Here is a 21,481-nt window from a genome sequence, read left to right as displayed (position 1 = left end):
ACTCTCAAGGTGACGTTACGCGTTGTAAAATAAGCACTGTAAAGAAATAATACTAATACTCTTTCTGTAGAGAAAACCTGGTTGAAGTAAAAGCACAGAGAACAGCCGGTAATTGCTCTGCAGTGAGTCTAGTCTCTTTCCCAGCAGGTACTGATTACAGAGGAACTCTGGACCTTTCCCTTTGGGTCACTGATTTGTTTGCTTCCTATGTTTTGCTGGGCTACACCTGATAGATAAGACTGCGCAGCTCCAAAGAGGCACCTCTGACCTGTCTCCCAGACAAGATTGCAAACAATAAGGCCAAAAAAGGGAGACACGTTATGAAGAGTGAAGCTCTCTACCTGTTCCAACTTATCAAAGGAAGGTACACCATTAGAGAAGCTCTCCTGCCTTAGCTCTTATGGTACCTAAAATATGTGTGACATATGTCACGACTAAGCAAAATCAGAAACATGCAGTTGAAGGTAGTTTCAGCAATATATAATTTTCAAAGGTCAACTTTATTGGACCTGAGGGTTTTCAGTTCCTCTCTTTTCTTATTTTTCTAGAGCTTTCTAATAGTTACTTTGATCATCCAATGACATTTTTTTTTCTTTTCTACATCTTATTATAATCCATTCTGATATTTTTTTGTAGTTAACGCATTTAGGTTATTGCTCAACTTTTACAATGATTATCTTAATTCTTTGTTTCTCCACATCATTACAATTACTTAAATCAATTTTGCTTACATTCATTGTATCGGAAGGGCCTCCTCAATTTACTGATTTGTCTCTGATAGCCTCTCCACGATATCTTTTAGACTTATAGTATTTAAATGTTGACATCTGGTCCAGAAAGGTAAATCAGACAGTGAGATAGTTCACTAGAGACTCATATCCAGAAATATGCAGCGTTCTCCCTATATAACTGAGGTAGAATTTTCCTGCTTAGTGCAGAGCAATGATGTTAAATTCCAGGTAAATTCACAATTTTACAAGTTGGACAATTTTAGTCATTTTGTTAACTTTTCAAGCTCTGCAGGTGTATATTTACTTAGCTATAATAGAGAATCCTTTCAGTTTCAAAGACCTATCAGGAAACCATACGGAGTAATTGTCTTCTGACACAGATGTACAAAATTCAGGTTAGAGTTAAAACACAATTAGCTTCACAGATTAGTCGGAGGCTTTTTAGGAGTTATTCACACTAGGAGATATCTCAGTGGTGAGCCTTTATAAAAGCAAAAAATAAATGTCGGTTCTCACCTCCCAATCAGTGATTTCTCAAAAGGAATCTGGCAAATCATCTCAGATCTATCTTTCAATATGCCTCAGAAGGAGAAACTGGAGCCAAAAGGATGGAAACCCCAGCAAGGCGGATGAGTAATGACCAACGCATCTTCCCAATTAATCTTTCTCACAAAATAAGTGGTTGGAAGTTGAAATCACCATGGAGCTATTTGTCGGTGATGACAGCTGAAGCAAGGGTCTCTGCTGAGTTGTTGAGTCATCTGAGGTCACTCGCAGCTTTTTTTCTTTTTCCTTAAAAATGACAAAGAAGATAATTTAATTTCTGAAGACTGGTGCCCAAAAGCCATTTTTGCCTATATTCCATTTTAACAGATGATAAAATGACTGATTCTGCTTAGATTTCTCTTTACTTAAAATAAATGTATCAGGTAAAATAAAGATATCTTCAAAGAAGATTTTTGTTGAAAGACAAAATGTTCACTATATGGCAAGAATTAGAGCTAGAAGAATAATTTGTTCAAGATGGTATTTAATGTATTTACAAATGAAGAATCATATTTAAACTGTGGAGGGGACAGAATAAACAAGGAGCAGTACTTCTGTTTTTGAGGAGCTTTTAATTCAGCAAGGGAAGCAGACATATCAAAAATATTTGAAATAAAATTTTCCAGACTAAAATCAGAAAGAGTATTGTTATAGTGACTAAGGTATTTTAAAAAGTCAACGTACAAAATTATTTTACATATAATATAACATATATCCATGATATGTACAAAATGAATTTTTAAAAACAATTCCCAGATGCTCTACAATTCTAGTCCTGGAACCACACTCTGGACAATCAGCTTTCTTATGAGGAGGGCTCCGCTCCTGAGGCAGCTATGACAAGTCTGTACGCCTTGAGGTACAACCAAAGGATTGGTATAATTTTCATCCTGAGTGTCAGAATCCCGTTTTTACTGATGAACACAGGGTTACGGCGTATATCTAGACCCTCCTAAAAACCTCCTGCACTCGTAGTGAAGGCTCTGGGGAGCTGATTGGATCATGGGGGCCTGGTACCCATCGGAGGGTCAGTTTGCTGATGAGTTCACAGCTAAACTTGACGTTGGGAGGCGAAGCCTGGTTGCAGTAGGTGGGTCAATGGCGGCATGGCCTGGAATGGTCTGTCCTGCTCCCTCCTCCCTTTGATCTCTCTCTGATTCCTGCCTCTCCAGTCATGAGCAGTTCTCTGCCACGCCCCTCCACCATGCTGCCCTGCCTTGGAGCCAAATGACTGTGGACTGGAACGTCTGCAGACGGGGAGCTAAATAAACCTTTCCTCTTTTACGTTGTGTCCCAGCAACAAAGAAAGTAACGAAGATGCACAGTTTCCTGTGAGTTAATATGATGAGTAGATGAATACTAGAAATACTAGAAAGATGAATACTAGAAATGGTCCTTTACTGGTGAAAATAAAGCTTTCCAAAAGAACGAGATAGCAAAAGCATTTGAGAAACTAAATGGACTTTCATGTATGGTCACAGAAAGGCTGCCTCTATTAATCATGTAGATTCTTAAAAATCTAGTCTCCACCTGTACACCCTGAATTATAGAATCTTGCTATGAGGCGAACAGATTCCACAGGGAGCCGTGGCATGACCACTTCCAGAGAATTTTTGTTGTAAGGTGATATTTTGAATTTCTGAAAGAACAAGAAACCTGGAAGTGCTTAAGCCCAAAACTAATTTGCTAATGAATGCATAGTTACTAAATATTTATGTTGGACCACATTTGTCTGAGATTTGCTCTCTTTATAAGTGGTATTAAGGTGCTGAGGGGAAGCTTAGCAAACACAAACTACTTCTGTTAACTACCAAGACATCTAGACTTGGGCATGAAAGATAGGCTTAGGATAGCCCACAAAATGTGTCTTCTGTAAGTGTGAAAGAGGAATAATTAAGCAGGAGAAGGGATACTGTAGCTGGCTACCTGGTAGTATCTCCATTCTTAATTATGGTCCCATTTTGGTAATGAGCCTAACTCTGACTAATGGCTTTTTCTCACTTTTGGAGCTGTTTTGCAACAATTAAGAGTTACTTCCCGGCAGAACAACTCCTTGTAAGACATTCACCTTGGCAGTCTTCCATGTGGCATATTATATAGTTAGTTCCCTGGAGAGAACACAGAGTCCAGCTGGAGAAGTTACATTGAGAAAAGTTACTCCATGTGACATTAAGTCATTTGATTTTGTCTTCTGTTTATATTCTAATATGTTGTTTGTATTCATTAGACTTATATACAAGTTTTATAATTTGATTCACAAGTTCACGCCTGTATTGAGGTACAATTTAATTATCTAAACTAATTGTCATTGTGACTTTCATAGAAAAACAAAAGGTAAAGAAATAAGGGCATGCATTTTCATTCTTACTATATAGGACACGCAGGAGTGCCAAAAGGTAAAGCAAGAGAAAACGTCTCTTCATAATGGATGGAAACAAGTGGCCAGCGTTTCAGATGCCCGAGAGAAATGTGGCTGGCAGATTAAGACGGTGGTGGGTATGCATATATGTTACCTTCTTTACTCAAAAAAGGATTATATAGGTAGTTTGTTAATCATTCTTTATCAACGCCCTATTAGGCAGGCTGTCTGTGTTCAGAAGTGCGAGGACCTCCCCTCTTAGATGCTATCTAGTAACAAAATCTAAAATAAAATGCTGAAGTGGGGATGAGAATTCATGTTAGGGCTTAGATTTAGAATGTCCCCCAAACCCTGGTGGTCAGAGACAGGGCTTTTGGCAGGTGCCTGGACTCATCAGTGGTGTATTGTTAGGGGTGGGGTCTGGTTGGAGGTTGGACACTAGGGGTTGTGACCTGGAAGGGCACATTTCCCTCGGTTGCTCCTCCTTTATCTCTCAGTGTCCTGGCTGCTATGAGAACAGCAGCTGTTTTGCATCCAGGCCTGTCGTCCAGGCCATTTCTGCCTTGAAGTCAGCTTACCATGGACTGAGACCAGGAGTACGAATAAACTTCTCCCTTCTTTAAGTTGCAGGTGTTAGGTATTTTGTCCTAATGATGGGAAAGTGACTAAGACACACACCATTAGGACACCTAGGTTTAAAAGGGGGGTCGAAATCTATATTTGAAAAGTTCAGTTAAAACCGTGTTATCAAATCTCATCTGCAAGTTAGATGTAGTAATATTTTAAGATTGCAGATCCCCAGGCCACATACAAAGTTAGTTACATATCCATCTTTGAGGGTGGGATCCAGGTGTCAATATTTTATAAGCATCCAGGTAATTTCAGTGTTTAGCTAAGTTTAGAAATTACAGTTTAGGCAGTAAAACATGTTGTTACATTTTCTTACAATTCAATTGGTACAGACATTACTTATGAACATGAAAGCAATTTAAAATAAAAAGTTATGGTTAGGGGAAGTTGTGTTATAGGTGAGATATTTTAGGGTCACTCTACTCAATATAGAGGCAGCAGAGCTAAACTTAAAATAATTGAAAAGACACAAAGTAAATCAATATGAAATTTTTCTTCACCATGAAAATACGGTATCTTTTTCCTCTTTTTATAGGAACCACAAGACAAGGCAAAAACCAAAGGTAGTGGTTGTTGGGGGTTTTGTGGAATGTAGAACCAACAGAAATAAATATAGATGTTAAAAATATGAAATAAATATGCTGGACATACTTTTTCTTAGTCTTAGCTATAAAGGCTAAGCTACTTCCCCTCTCCATTCCATTAAGTTATGGAAAGAGAGATGCTTTCTTATTAGCTTGAATGGAATGGACTTTTCAGGAAGTTAGTGATAAGGCTATGTCAGTGTCTTAGTCTTGAATTTCTCAACATTGATAAAATAAGAGTTGAACATCTGAACATATTTATAAGAATACTTGTAGAACATCTGGTTAGAAATACTTTTATAAGTAGCCAGTCAACTTTGACACAGTTTCCAGTGAATTCTGAAATATTAATTAGTACCATCTGTTAAAAGTTATTTCTCGAATATCTTAGAAGCAGCTCAAACTTTTGGAGGAAATAAATGTATTTTTGCTACTTATTTCCTCCCAGGAAACCTTTAATTTCATATTTTTAAAAGAAAACAAGTTTAAAGAAAACATCTAAGACTGGCGTATTACAAGTATTCCCTACAATAATTCCAACCCAGAAGGTGCTTTTTAGTTCTCAGATGTAACTGATAGAATGTGGATGGTCCTTTCCTCATCAACCTATGACATAGAAGTTTCCCAAGCAATAACAGCTCAGTGATTTTTTTTTCTATGAAGATATTTGTTCCTCAAATTTCACTCATCCACCCTGAGAAAAATACTATGATTGCATTCTGCCTCTTTTGGCCAGGACGTTCCTGTCCCTAGTATAAAGGAAGAAATATTGATAACATAGCCAGGGGAGCTCTACAAATCTGTATCATCCTAACTTCATCTTGGATGACTTACTCAGTATCATGAAAAATATCCCAACCCTGAATCCACTTCAGAACCACTCAGAGATGCTGACCAACTGATGCCTATATTAAGCTCCTTTGGAAAAAGCATTTGGGCAGATAAAGTTTCCAAACTGCCCTGTACAGTATTTTTCTTAGAGAATTATAATTCACCTTCTGCAAAGAACACAGTTTCTTAAATACCAAACTAAATATATGCAGGGCAGATTTTATGAGCAGACTGACTATATGAAGGTTGATTTAAACTATGTACGTGTAAAAAAAAAAAACAAGAAAAAAGATAGAAAAATTCCTTACCACCTCTCTGAGAAAGGCTGTCCGAATTTTATAGAAGTGCATTATGCACAGATCATTTCCTAGTATAACCCATCACCTGATCAGGGATAGCAAGCAAGGCCACAAGGGAGGTACAGGTATGTTGCTATGAAGAGTCTGTGTTGGGAGAAGTAATTACCACCAAGGGCTGTAGTGAATTCAGAGAAATTTTCATAAAACAATAGCATTAAGTGAATTTGAAGTGACCATGGAAAGAGAGTGTGTCAAGTAGAGATGGATACACAGTTAAGTGATCAGAAGGGGTAGATAACAACTGAGCAAAACAAAGGATTCTATATTTGGGTACAGTATCTTGTGGGAATAAATGGGTAAAAGTGGACAAGAAAGAGGTTAGCTCAGTTTCCATCATGAAGGGTCTTGAATTCCTGGCTCCAGAGATAGCTGAGCACGAAGTAGCTGTTTGATATTAATTAGGTGGCAGCAATAATTTCTGCACTGCGTGGCAGTTGATACACATCATAGCAGTGTATCCCAGTGGCCTGAGTCAGTAGAAGACATTTACCTGGAACTTGAGAGGTGAGTCAAATGAAAGAGGGGGGAAAAAAGGATGAGTCAAACTTAGAATTGCCCTCGGGTCTTCAGAAAAGCAATCCAGACCTTCCCACACTTTAATGCTTGCACTCACTCCCCGGGAACTTGTTAAAATACATATTCAGACCCTGGAACCCTGGAGCAGAGTTAAACATCTTCAATTCCTGCAGTCTGCTTGCTTGTTTTTGCTAATCTGAAGGCTACCTAGTGAGTTGCAACCATTTTAGCCATAGGATTTCCTAACTCAGCGACATGCCAAAATCACCTGTGGAGCTTTAGAAATTACGAGTTTGGATCGTACTTACAGAGATCCTGATTTAATCCGGTCTTGGCATCACTACTTTTTAAGCTTTCAGGAGATTCTAATGTACAGCCACTGTTGAGAAGGGTTGCTCTGGGTTATGACTGAAGTTAAGTGTCTTTCAACCTTGGTTACCCATTAGAATCACTCGGGGAGCTTTAAAAAATCCCAGTGCTCAGGCAGCACATCAGATCAATTAAATCTGACTCTCAGGGAGGGACCTAGATGTTCACATTTTTCAAAAGCTCCCCAGGTGATTCTAATGTGCAGCAAGGTTTAGAATCACTTGCCTGTAGGGATTTAGGAAACTTTAATCGCTCCTTTCCCTGACTGGAAGCGTGGACCTTTAGCGCTGCTTTAAAAGCCAGATGCATATGCTATTCCACTGTCAAGTCTGAAATTTGACCGTCTGTGTGTCATCCATTGGGCTGAAAAGCCTTTAGTATCAATGGGAAGAACACATATTGTCTAGTACCTGTGGTTTGGGAACAAAGAAATAAATTGGAGATTTTCCCCCTGAAATAAAGGGTGTCAGGGAACGAACAGACCATTGAGGGGCTGATCCCATCATTTTGTCCAGGAGGCGTGCACTCGACTTCATCGCGTTAACATTGGAGCTGTGCACTCACAGACGGTTACAGTTACTCGCGCTGAAAACCTAGATGCTAATGATAAGACCACTGTAGAAGAGGGAATGGGAGGCAGTATTGGGGACTGGAAGGCCATGACCTGGGGGTAGGGATAATGGTAGAATGGAGGGAGACTCAGGAGTTGAGGCTCTAGTTCTATCACTGACCCCTTGACATGTATCTCAGTTTCACAGTCTGTCAGGCGTGGAAAACTGACACCTACTCACAGAATCAGATAAAGAGATCATACATATGGCTGTTATGCTGCAAACTGAAATGCGTCACACAAGTGTCAGTAAGGAAAGATGCATTACATCCAGCACACCAGGAAAGATGACAAATAAGACGGATGCCATTTACCATTTTTTTCCCTGTAATCATTGCTTTCAAGGATGCGGGTGCTGCATGTTGGCATGTAAAACTCTAAATGTTTATTTGGGATGTGATGAACAGTTCTCAACATGAAATGATCATTTGGGAGGAAGTCAGAGAGATGAGAGAAAAACTGAGAAACCATTCCTGACCTGATTCAACCTTTACTTTTTATATACAACTCAACATAAATTTACTTTTAGGAGTATGGGATACCACTGTGATAAAAGTGGAGGTCCTTATGCAGATATGTGTTAACAAGAATGGGATTGTGCTATCTGTGATGAGTAGATAAACCAAAACATAAGTATGAAGTAGTTTCGAACTGAGACTTAGGCTGAATAGGAAATCAACCTGGACTCAGAAATAGTAAACATGCAAATGCTCAGCACTGGAATATCATTTTAGATTCTCAGAGATACTAAGAGAAATAAAGACCCTTCATTATTCATAAAATATGATTGTGTCCTGAGCTAGCATTTCAGCTAAGTTAATCAGATGTAGAAAAGTCAGCCATGATACTGAATTTACAGATAAACCGAAACATGGCAAAAGTGTGCAGACTCATGACAAAGAGGCTTCTTAGTATCTTTTTGTTTTTAATCTATCATTTTTCTAATCCTACAAATTACAAGATGCAAATAATACCCAGAATTGAAGTTGGTACCTAGTGTAAATTCTGATAACTCCACTCATTGATAAATACAGATACAGCGGACTTGAATGTTAGACTTGTGACTCAGTTGTTTTTGTAGCTGGAATCAAACAATGCAATTTATTGACAACACCTACTATTGTGCTCGACTTGTTACAGCACCCTATTTCCATTATTTCCCTTTAGTGTTACATCAAGCATGTACGGAGTTTTCTTATGTTTTCAGAAATGCTCTTCACCTATCACAGGTAGTGGTTTGGGTGATACTCATCACTATTCCTTTAATGAACTACTTTGATAGCCTCTACCATCTCAAAATATACGACCAGGTAATGGGAGCACAGGTGTTTAGAATTATTGCTCGTGTGTATTATACCATGTTTTCAACACATTCCCCTGCCTACCCAAAACCTGGTCCACAATTTATTAATGAAGAAAGCAGGTCCAGAAAAAGAGAGTGATTACACCATTAATTAAACTGAGCTGTAAGAGCTTCTATTAATTAAAAGGGATATAATTGCTTCTAGATGAAGAGTCATTTTCCTTGGGATTAATTCCAAGTTCTGGGTCCTAATGAACTGTATCCGAAATTCAGCACTTTGGCTCTTTGGCCTCTTGAATACTTAAGATTTAAAGTAACTCAAAAGACTCTTGGGCTCCTTCCTCCCTTTGATAATTTCTTTTCAATTCCTCACTTATTTGACTCTTTTCTATATTTCTTTTATCTGAGAACAACGCCATCTCCTTTCCTCGAGCATTCAGCATCACTCCTATGTTTGACTTTTTTTATCTGTAGTTTACAAATTTTGTCAACTACTTACTAATTCACTACTTGGCCAGTTTTATTGCTAAGTAACGGGAATGAATGAACCACACTGTGTTTATGCTGACAGAGACACAAAAAGAAATAATGAATGCAGCAAGGAGTTGTAAGAGAGGAATGGTGAGTTTTCACAATGCCCTGCAGGTATTGAAGGTTATTTTTCTCCCAGCAATTTATAAGCAAGACATAAAGCTTATGTATTTGCGTATAAATTTTGCTGGTTGCTTCTACCCTCTACAGCAGCTGTACAATTACAAGCCAGCAACACTATTCTTAAAATGTTATGTTCTGTCACTTTTCTGTAGTCTTATTTTTGGACTATCTACTTTCTTCTGAGATTTCTGTAAAATTCTAACAGGTCTCTAGGCTTCTTGAATTTTTTCGTAATATATTTTTCATGCCATTCCCTATCATGTTTCAAAAGAGATTTCCCTAAGAGTTACCAAATTTTATCATCTTAGAATGAAGTTTGTTATTTAATTTTGTCTCATTTTTCCTTCTCTGAAGCAATCTGAAATGATCACTGCATCTTTTGGGTAAGGCATCATTAGAGGCATGTTCTTGTGTTTTAGTCTAGGCTTTCTAAATGTCAAAATGTATCTCTGTGGAAAGATCCTTAGATCTCTGTAGCAAAGTCCCTCATAAAGTTCATATTTCCACTCTTGTTGAAATGGCTCAACAATCCTGAAATATGCCAACTCAGATAACTTATGACATAATCAACTGGCAGCATGTGTTTTTTTTTTAAATTCAAGGAGGAGCTTTTTCATAAGTAATCATTTTCAGGAATACAGTGTTCAAAAATAATGAATGCCATGTGGATTTATATTAATATTGCCATATGTAGGAGAATAGACAATTTGTAAACAGCAACCATAATACACCATTTTCTAAATAATTAAAAGTGTATGACCATATTATTCTACATCTTTTAAAACTGTTGAAGAAATTAAATTTAAACGCTACCTATATGCATGATTAAGGTTTCTTATTAGTCACAGTTATTTATTGAGCATAGCTTGTACATTATAGAAATTCCAGTGGTGATTATTTTTCTCCCTGAAATTTATATGCAAGTCATAGAGCCTAGATGAAACACACAAAAGTTTTGTACATAATTTTTTCATTTTCCAATTAAGAAAAGTGATGGTACATTTAATTTTACTCTTTAATGACATCTTATCTAAGATACAGTAATCGTTTCAGATTGCTTCGGAGAAAGACAAATGAGACAAAGTGAAGTAGATTTTATTTTAAAATAAAAAAAATTTAGTTTTTATATTGTAGCATAATTCTGTTACATTACAGTAAGGAAGTGAAAATTGTATTATATAAGGTCAAATGACAGTTTAAAGGTGGTTTCATTGTGACCTAGAACCCACTTTCTTGATCTCTCATCTTAATTCCATCATAATTACTAACATGAAAGAATGAAATTTGCAAATACAGACTTCATATTGTGGTGTAATCTAATAGCAACAGGGATTAGTTGTACACCTGTAGATAAAACTCCAAACATTATTACAGTGTTTTACTCAGTGAGTTTTGAGGGGTAGAAAGACAAATTGCCCTGATACTCAAGGCTGGTAGAGCTTCTTTGACTACATTCTGGAGTTGGCTGACCATTGAGTAATGAGCATTATATAAATTCATGCTGAGTTTCCTTTTACTGTGTTTTTGGAAAAAGGTTAGTCAAGAAAGATAATTGTGTAATATTGCATCACTTCAGGCTGTACTTTATGTCTAAGAGTATGACATAAATGTGACTAATTTGTGGGATGTTCTTTCTCAATCACAAAGATAAAAATATTCTATGTCCCTCTCAATGAGTTCTCCTACTAGTTTATTAATTTCAGTAAGCAAAAGGTACTGGTATATGTGGTTGGAAAACACAGACACCTTGCTTTCACACTGAAGAGTAGGTAGGGTTAGGTTATATTGTAATACCCTACCTGCTAAGGTTTGTTTGTAAGCATAAAGGTAAGCTATGCCAGCTATCATAGAGCTTATGTTTTCCTTTTTGTTTCAAGAATAAATCAACTATATAAATAAGAATGAATTTTCCAAATGTTGAGGCTTATTTAAAACACATTGACATTTAAGAAGACATTGTCACTGGTAACATTACTTGATCCCTTTTCTGGTTATTTTGCTAAGCAATTATAGGGTTATTGCCATTTATCAAGGATTGGGCTTAAATAAGTGAAGTAAGTTGGATTCATAGCTGTTAAGCACATTCTGATTTCATGCCAGGAATATTAACTTTAAAACCAACACTCCTAATAAGACACACACACACACACACACACACACACACACACACACAATTTAGTTTCATTATTATAGGCTTTAACATTTGCATATTGGTAGAATTTCATTTCTGAATTCATATATATATATATATATTTCATATATAATCAGTATGCAAAAATCTCTTCATATATTGGAAAAGATACTCTCCAAAATAAACACTCTAAATTGAATTAATCTACTGTTCCTATGTGTAATCAGAAGTTATTTTTGCTGCCAGTTAGTTCCCCCTCTGGAAAGATTCCAGATAGCTTTATGCTTGTCCACATAGCTTCAGTCAGACATCATTTTATATTTACACAGAGCATTACAATTTAGTTGCTTTCACACTGCTATATATCAGAAGTTAAAAAGCATAGTCCTAAATGACCATCAAGTGCATTTAAATTTGGTTACCTAATATTTTAGGCTGATTGGAAGTAAGTGCCAACATCGAAAAAACTGGGAGAATTTACATAAAAAAATAATTTTCTGATTTCTTGTCCTCTGTTTCTGAATTTAGCTATTGTGTGGCTATTTTAGAAAGACAGATATTCTCCAGCTAATCTCATGATACATGTGACCTGCCTACTCCCGATAGAAGCATGAGTTTAAGATCCTTGTTCTACAACTTTTATCTAAATAAACCTAGAGTTTTTAGTTTTTCTTTTCTCTTCTCCTTTGTCTTTGCCTTAGTTTAGGCCTCTGGCATTATTCTTTAGAAAAGTTAGGTAACCAGCTTTTCTGCTGCTTGTGATATCTTATAGCTTTGTAGTCCTATACCTTTCTTAAGATGCTGATAGTGTAGCTACAGAGGGAATAGGGGTTTATGGTTCATTTTCTCATGAAATGAATATTTAAAAAGGTAATGATGTGACAGTATGATGATCACTTCAAAGCACTTTACAGATATATGGCTGACACATGAAAACTTTATATATTTAATATGTACATTCAAATTAAATGAGGTTGGGGATAAGTATGCACTTGTACAATGGTCATCGTCATTAAGGCCTCAGATAAATCCGTAAGCACCCACTCCCTTTACTATAATTATATTTATGTGCATGTGTATGCATGTGTTATAAGAACATGTAACAGAGAAAATTGTAAGGGCATAGTGCAGGGATATTTGTCGTAAGCGTTATTGTACACAGTGCATCCTCAGAGCTTTCTGGAACATTGCACACTTTGACCATCACCTTCTCATTTTCCTTTCTTCTGCTCCACCCATCACCATTTTACTCCCCGCTCCTGGGTGTTTGACTATCTTAGATTTCACCAATGACGGGATCTGCTTTTACAAGGGTGGAATGATAGTACCTTAGGTGTGTCAACCGCGTTATCTGTTTCTTTCCCCTTGGACCTAACCATTACATTGTGGAGACACACAGAGGAAGTCCGTAGTGCTCAGGAGTCCATCTCCCGGCCTTCCCCTTCCCCACCTGACCTCCTCACCTCCCTGTCAACCCTTGAAGCCCTACTAGCTGTGTGGCCTCTCATCTTTGTGTCCTCTGTACTCACTGAATCTTCAGCAAGGTTTTCCCTCCACCTCAAAAATCTTTCCTTCCTTATTTATCCCTTTATCTATACTGGTATCTATAGGCTAGGGAAGGTCACTAAAAAGATGTGCCAAGGTTTTAAATATTTTTTTCTTATTAGTGCATTTGTCTGGCTATAATATTTCAATTTCACAAGTGATATAGGAGTGTCTTTCTGTAGAAATGATCTCAGGCACTGAACTAAAAGAATAAAATATGCTCTAATGATTAAAGAAAGGGCACAGGAGGCATTACAGGAAGAAGTACTTTATAGCCAACATAATGGTGTATCTAACCATTTTAGAATAACTGAGCACTTCTGTTAAAAACATAAAAGGTCAACTAGCACATCTTACAATGCAGAAGGAAACCTGTTCATTTTCAATTTACTCTTGTATCTTCCAATGTTACGCAGAGGGCAAAATAGCTGAGGTTAATGGACTTTAATATGTCATTGGACTAAGTGGTTGATGAGAATATGAATTTAAAGGATTAGGAAAGATATTTCAAGCTTGTAATGACATGCCATCAATCTCTGAAGCGATTTTGTTTAGTGGCATTCTTTCTGTGAGTTTTTAAAATTCTACCCATTTTTCCATTAGGGAAGCCACTTCAAACTTTTATTATTTTAAATTTGTTGTAATCATTATAAACATTGAATACGTATTCAGTGTTGCCTCCTATATAATCAATGATTACAGATGAAGGTTAATGGAATTTGGGGACTCGGTGGGGGTGGTGGACTTATCAAATTAATGACCCAACACACACTAACTGGCTTCACTTTTCCTTTAAGAAAACCAACTGAGGGGCTGGGCATTTGGCTCAGTGGTCCCACCACCTGCCTCGCAAGCTCGAGGTCCTGAGTTCAATCTCTGGTACCATAAAAAAAGACAAAGAAAATGAAAGCTTCACAGCTTTCAGTAGCCACGGTTCTGGCCCAACACTAACTCTTTCCATCCTATTACATTTGTTTCCTTTGTGCTTTGTTATTTCACCCTATTTAGTTTTCCTTTTAGGTTGCTCAAAATGAGGGTGACTAACAGTAAGTGAGCAAAATTCTTGAAGGAAAGCATTTATGATCTCCAGCACTCTCACTAACAGTGCAATATTACTGGTATTAACCAGCATCTCAGCGGGAGCTTTCAGAATACCAGCAAATTAGTGGAAAGCGGGCCTTCTTCGGTGACTAATACATTGAGATTCTGACAACTCAAGAGGGAGGTCATCTACGAGTGACAGCTCTTTTACCATTCAAGAAAGGTGAGACAGTTTGTAAAGATGCCTTTGTACATAGGCTGTTCCCTTTGCCAGGAAAGTGCTTCTCTTGTGTTACCTTTTCAGAGATTTTAGGGCTTTTTGTTTTGTTTTGTCTAACTGATCTCTAGCAGCACAACAGCTCACTGTATTCACTTGCACTGGTTCTTTTTCATCATCTTATTGGTATAAAATGCATATTCTCTTATGGATTACTTACATCGCTAGACTAGTAGATCCTGAGGGCAGGAATTTCTCCTCTGGTTCACAGATCCTCACAGCCTCTGATGCAAGCCCGGCATATGGCAGGTTGTCAATAGTCATTTGTTGAATAATATAATTTATAAAACATGGCAGCCTGAGAAAGATTTTAAGCTGTGAAAAGTATGACCAAACCATTACGCTAAGTATATCCAGCTTACCAACTTTCTTAAAGTTTCAATTCACAGCTGTACAGGCATACCCTCTTTCATCCATCCGATATGATACAAGAACACAACACAACACAACACAACACACAAATCAAAACTAGGTAAACCAGCAGTCAATACTTTAGAAATCTTATATTTAGCTTCAGGGTTCCATTTATCTCAAATATGTATGTATGCACCTTTAAAATAAATATTGTTCAGATAGATCGAGTGACAAGTTACAGTCCTCTAGGCAAAGAAAAAAGCCTGTGGCATTTGCTGTTATTAAAGTGTAATTGAAACTGCGTACATTTTTGGGGAATTTAAAAGTATGAAGATGTAATGGGAGAAACAAATGATCAGGGAAGATGGTTGGTCCATCTTTGGTTGGTCCCTGTGCTTTATTTATTTGGTGCCAGGAATGTGCATGATGTTGGGCAGAAGTGAACCCATCTTTGGTGGCTCAGTTGTGTTTGGGGGAGGAGATGTGAATTATTCAACTTCCGAATATGCCATAATGTTTGCTGCGGGCTGCAGAGATGAGCTAATGATCCGGCTGGCTCACCTGGGGAGAATCTGAAGCCATTCCCAGAACAGAGCTGCATTCATTTATTACCTCTGCTTCTCTAAAGTGATTGCCAAAGGCAAAGGGAAAGGTCTCGGTGGGGGGGATTTCTAGAATCTTGGTGTTTTCATGATTGTTCCTAATATTTTTCAGTGGTAACATTTCAAAAGATGCTACTGCACTGAATTATCCTGACACCTCATTTTTTTGGTCAAGAAAAATAATGCCTCACTTTCAAGAAGAGTGCATAGCAATACAGAAATAACAGAGATTTGACGCAGTACAATATATTTTATTCTTTGTTGCCTGCATTACCTTCTTTTTCCTAGACCACATTTCAGCCTGGTTGAGTCTTTTCTCCCATACAGGTACTAATGCATAAACGAGCCACACATTCTCCTACAGTTGGTTTCTTTCCACCGTGTTTAATACTCTTGGAACACTCTCTGAACACTGCTCTGATTTAATCGCCAGCCCTGTTTATATGACTCACTTGCTCATTGGGGGAGTTTTAACGGATGAGGTAGGCAATCACATAGTTCGTTCTCTCTTGGATGTGCACGAGTCATATTTTTATGTTATTCGAGTCCATGCTCACCATTCTTATGACAGGTTTCTTTTTTCCTGTCTCCTCTCTCATACACCAACCAGACCCCTACACGCCACCTATATGTGATGAAATCTTGAATATTCTTTGGAGTTCACTCCAATATATCATTCCTTATGGTATTCCAATTGCCTTTGAAATAAACCCCTGGTTTTTGGACACCTGAACCAATTTCTGTCTGCTATTTGTGATACCATGTCTTTTAAAGATTAGCCTAAAATTTTCTTAGGTAAAAAATTATTCTCACCTCTTTATTTCCTCTTACTGCACAATCTCCCCTCCCCAAACTCTGTCCACAGTACATGCCCTGTGAATTGTGTGCTTTTCCTTAAAGTATAGATGGCTGCTAAGCAATAAACTAAATGCTCACAGGGTCTTTGAAAATGACTGCTTTGGTGACAGGTAACATACAAGAACTGCACTGCACTGCACCAGGGAGATCCTTAGGGACAGCAGAGACCCAGGTAAATGACAGTTCAAACAAATTAACCACCTACATGCAGCTATAATGGATTTCATTTCTTGCTGCTGGCCACACAGAAGCAAAATGCTTCCTACATAGGGCAGGCAGCTTGTTGAAAGGTTGGAAAAATGTCATAAAGACCCAGGTTGAGGCCACGTAAGGAATAGAATATTAATTATATTCTCTGTGGTTGATGACATCATCTGTCTTATTGTTCACAAAGCAAAAGCTGAATTAATAATTCTATTACTTGTGTAAGCATTACTTTATATAGTTACAGAGCATTACAACATCCATTATCTTATTAATTAATATTTAAAGACAGTGAATGAAGAGAAGCCAACCTTACTTGTCCCAATTACTTGTGGAGCAGCAAAGGCTAAGCCAAAAAAAAAAAAAAAATTACTGAGGGTCACAAACTGCCTGAACTGCAAAACTAGTAAGACTTACCAAACCTCGTAAAACTACCATTTCATAAGTCTGGAATGCAGAATGTCGCCTTGTTGGAAAGTCTTAATTTCTAAAAAGGGAAGTTCATCTCTGATTTTGAGAGAAGATACCAGCTTGGATGAATGTTAGAAGCTGAGAAACCTCTTGCATTAGAATGCAGAGTGGTTTGGAGGTGGATGTGGGGTCCTGGCAGTGTATTGCATTGTACCTGTTTAGTTAAGCCAGAAGTATGTTTTCCAGAAGTTTCACTTATGCAGAGTTCCTAGTCAATATAGCTTACCTGAATCACCCTTGGCTTCTCTCTCTGACTTCTATGTCAGGTGTTCATCCCCAAGTGAAAACATAGCAGCATGTCTTGTAGAACTCACAGCATCAAAGGGGAGGAGGGGGTGAAGGGAGGGCTGGGACAAGGGGAAAAAATGAGAACCAAGACCTGTCATGTAAAGGTACAAGATCCCAATGATGAATGTAACTGTACTGTATCCCTAAAATGTGCCAATAAACTCAATTAAAAAAATTGGAGGCTTGGTAGTGGCAATAGAATGGTGCGGCTAACCTCTGTTCTGTGTTCCATCTTGTGTCATCCGGCCCCCGCTTCTACTGGCTCTGACCAACTTCCCACAAGATTTCCATGTAATACTCCCTGGCCTATATTCCTGTAGTATTTATTTTGTGGCCAAGAGCCTAACCTAGACTATTTAACAAGCTACCAAAATGGCATTAGGTAAAATCTTATTTTATGTATATTATACATTTTTTCTCACTACTTCTGTACTGTAAGATTAATGTCAATGCAAAAACTGTCATGGCCCAATGTGGGCACACTCAGGAGTAAAGACCCTTCAAAAATAAGGGAGTGTCACCTCTATGAAGCTGAGACATTGGTTGATAGTAAAGGAAACAGAATGGGAGTAGAAGAAACCAGTTACAAATACCTATGGGACCAACTGTAGAAAGGTATGATGTATTAGTCATTTCGATTCATTCTTTACTTTGATGTGAGTAGATTTGGATATATATCAGCCACTATTTATTATGTCTTCCATCTTCTACCCTCTGAGATACAGTGTCAGTAATAAATGTATCTCAGTGTTTACATGTTAGACTATCAAAAGGCAAATGTGAAAAACCTAGAAAAGAAGTAAAATCACTGTGAACTAGATGAGCAAATAAGTGTTTTCTTTTGGGGAGAGAATGAGCATAGCTTTGGCTTTGTGAGGGATCGTTATGCTAAGGGGAAGTATCCTTTTGCTATTGTCTTTTGTTCAGTATCGTTAAAGGAGCTGCATGTGGAGGCCAACTTGACAGGAGTGTGACCGTGACAAATTTGAATTCTCTTGATTTAACTCAACTGAAACTACATTTCTAAGAATTCCCTTCACTGAAGAGTTATAAGTTAGTGGGTACCTCAAGAGGTGTTTGATGAATTTCTAGGGTCTAATTTGAATATGTTTGTCCTTCAAAAGATGCTGGAGTCCTTTGCCAGAGTTCTGAGTGGTGCCTGTGACAGAAATTAGAGAAGCCGAAGAATCTCTTGGGAACTTGAGCAAAAGTGAAAAGGTGGGTCAGATGGAAGGGGTGATGGGCGTGGCCAAGCATCATTGCTTGGGGTCTATGCGCCAACCTTCCTAACACACCAAACGTATGACTGTCGCTTTGCTTTGCTTTTTGAGCTCAGGCTCCAGCACCAGGCTCAAAGACATTCTTGCACATAGGTTTAGCCAGTCCCCAGAGTTGTGTACCATTAAACACAGTCAGAGGGGAGAGGGAAGGGAGGAAGAGGGAGGGTGAAAAGAGACTTCATTTTTCAGTTTCTTCTTTCTGTAAAAGTGCATTTCATTAGTACATGTTTACAATATATGCAGTTTACATTTATCTTAGGAGGTAGGTACAGAACACTGCTTGATCTTTTTCATTTTCCTTCCCTTCCCCACCCATCTCTCCCGTCATCTGAAGATCCCTCTTACTCATTTTCATTATTATTATTAATGTTATTTGTAGTTTATATCTATGACATGTCCTGTGTACATTCATTATGTGTATTTGGTACATGTACATGGCACATCTTAATGTCAACAGCAGCACAATTCGTAATAGACAAATCCTGGAATCAGGACTTACTTCTGTGTCAGACAGCTCTAGAGGAAGGCTAAAAAGATAATCTGTATAGTATCTATGGTTTGGGGATTACAGTCATTTTAGAAGGAAGGTTGAAAAAGTTAAAAAAAAGAATAAGTGGGAGGAATGATTGTACTTTCAATGTGCAGCGACCTCGAAGGAGTAAGCAAGCTAGTCATGTCCTGACCTACTCTCAGTGAGAGCATAATTGGCTTTTCCAGTATACATAACATCTTACCAAACAGCACCCTGACTTACTCTGCCAGACATCTGGCAAAAGTGGGTGTATACTAACTTTCTGGACCTTGATTTGTGTCAAGAATTCAGAATCATAATTGTGCACCTCATATTTAGTCCATTAAAATGAGCATATTCCATATTTAAACATGATCAAATTATTCTTTGTTTTTATGTTAGAATTTAAGAGAATAATGGTTTCAGTGATCAAATTAATGATATTTTAAAATGTAGTATGTTTGATTTTATCTAGGCCAAAATTATATGGCATAAATCAGCCATTTACAGTGTTTTTCAAAAATAACCTCTAATTCTAAAACATTTTCATCAAAGCGAAATCTCATATTTATTAAGCAGGAGTAAAACAACTTTTATGTGCATGATTCTAGTTTGCTTTATTAATTTCACCAGAAATAATCTAGTTTTCATTCCTTTTTGCCCTTTTCCTTGTTGATATCAGAAACTTCTCTTATGCTGACATATTTTCTCTTTGCTGTGTGCATACGTGTGTTCTGGTTTAGATCACCGGGAGTGCTCACCAGAAGAGTAAAGTGTTCAGAGGTAAAAATTTTGAGGCGACCAGATCGTGAGGGCGTTGTTGTGCTCAGAGCTGAGGGTGTGCAGGGTCTGGTCGGATAAGGTGGCTCACTTCCGGTGAGGCCCGGAAGGCTGTATTTCCCTCTCTGGCTCCTCTTTGTGCTGTGTGCTCTCCGGCTACGATGACACGGAGCAGCTCTTGGCTATGACTCTAATATGATTCCACCTTGGAGCGAGGGGCTGTGGGTTGAAACCGTGTGCTCTTTAACCATCATCTAGGAGCTCTTGAATCAAAGTCTTGTGGGGTTTTGTTGTTAATGCTGTTTTAAGAGCATCATGAAATAGATGATTTACTACTTCCTTAGTGCTCTGAAGTTGTGATATTTTTGCCTCCTCTGATTAGTCATGTTGATTGGCACAGCTTTCATTTTTTTTTTTTTTTTAATTTTCAGGATTTCTGCTTGATTTGTTTGTACGATTTCTGATTCATCAGCAGCCTGGTCATTCATACCCTACACCATCTTCCTTAATTCATTTAGCAGTTTATTTGCATTTCCTTAAACTCTTTTCTCATTTTATTAATTGAATAATTTATTCATTTCTTTATTCCATCTTTGACTTTGTTGAACATCTTCAGGCATCCACCTATTTGTCTGTTCTTTGAAATTTGGAAATATTTTAACTATTGATTTTTTGCGCTATTTGTTTGGAACTTCCTTCCCTTTCTGCCTGTGAGAGTAGTTCTGGGAGACTTAATAATTTTTTTTTTTTGGTACCGGGGATTGAACTCAGGTCCTTGTGCTTGTGAGGCAGGTGCCTCACAATTATTAAGTCTGGGGGACTTAATAATTTTTGAAGTGTCTGTTGCCTTGTTTTTTTATTTTTTTTATAATTCTAGTGTTTTTGTGTTGAGTTGTAGATCAGTTACGTACAAAACTCTCACTACCATGGAAATCCCTGTAGTTAGCAGATTTTCTTCTAGTGTAACCTTGGTTTTGCTGTTCATGCTACCATGTCACCTAGTCAATGTACTAGGGTGCATCTTGCTTGCTGTTTTGCATGGAAAGAATAAATACAGAAGTAAAAATTTGACCCTGATGTTCTTCCTCCTTGATTCAGCAATGGTGAGGCCTTGACTTATACCACTTAGTTAGTTTACAAATGTCTGGTTAGTTTACAATGTCACCTAGTGCTTGAAATGTTTTCCCCAAATGACCTATGCTTTTGTCTACCAGGGAGGAAAGGCTCTGGGGAATCCCGACAGACCACCAACACTGCCTTCCAGTCTCTCTCAAGGCAGAGCTCTGTTGGGTTTCAGCTGTGCTCCTTGGATTACTACCAGCTGAAGGTTTTTGCCTCTGTCTTGTGAGCAAGGATCTTTAATTGTTTGGGTTTAGAAGGTGGGCACTGATCTTCCCCATTGCTCTGGAAGGGCTCCAAGAAACCTAAGTCTTCTTTCCTCTGTGATAACCCTGTGGATGCTTCAGTCTGCTTCTATGCTATTCTGGCTTGGTGCACCTGACCAGACCTGTTGGTTGCTCTACTTCTCTCTGGCCTTTTCTGCTTTGCCAATCTTTCTGTCCACTTCACTCCTCTCTGGCTTCCTGTGTTCCAAGACATGACCTTGTAAGTCTGTGCATCCCTGAAAATTAGCACTGTGCCATAAAT

The sequence above is a fragment of the Fukomys damarensis genome, unplaced genomic scaffold (assembly GCF_012274545.1).
Source record: "Fukomys damarensis isolate Sample0158 unplaced genomic scaffold, DMR_v1.0_HiC HiC_scaffold_12, whole genome shotgun sequence".
Taxonomy (NCBI): domain Eukaryota; kingdom Metazoa; phylum Chordata; class Mammalia; order Rodentia; family Bathyergidae; genus Fukomys; species Fukomys damarensis.
Note: the sequence above shows the minus strand (reverse complement) of the source record.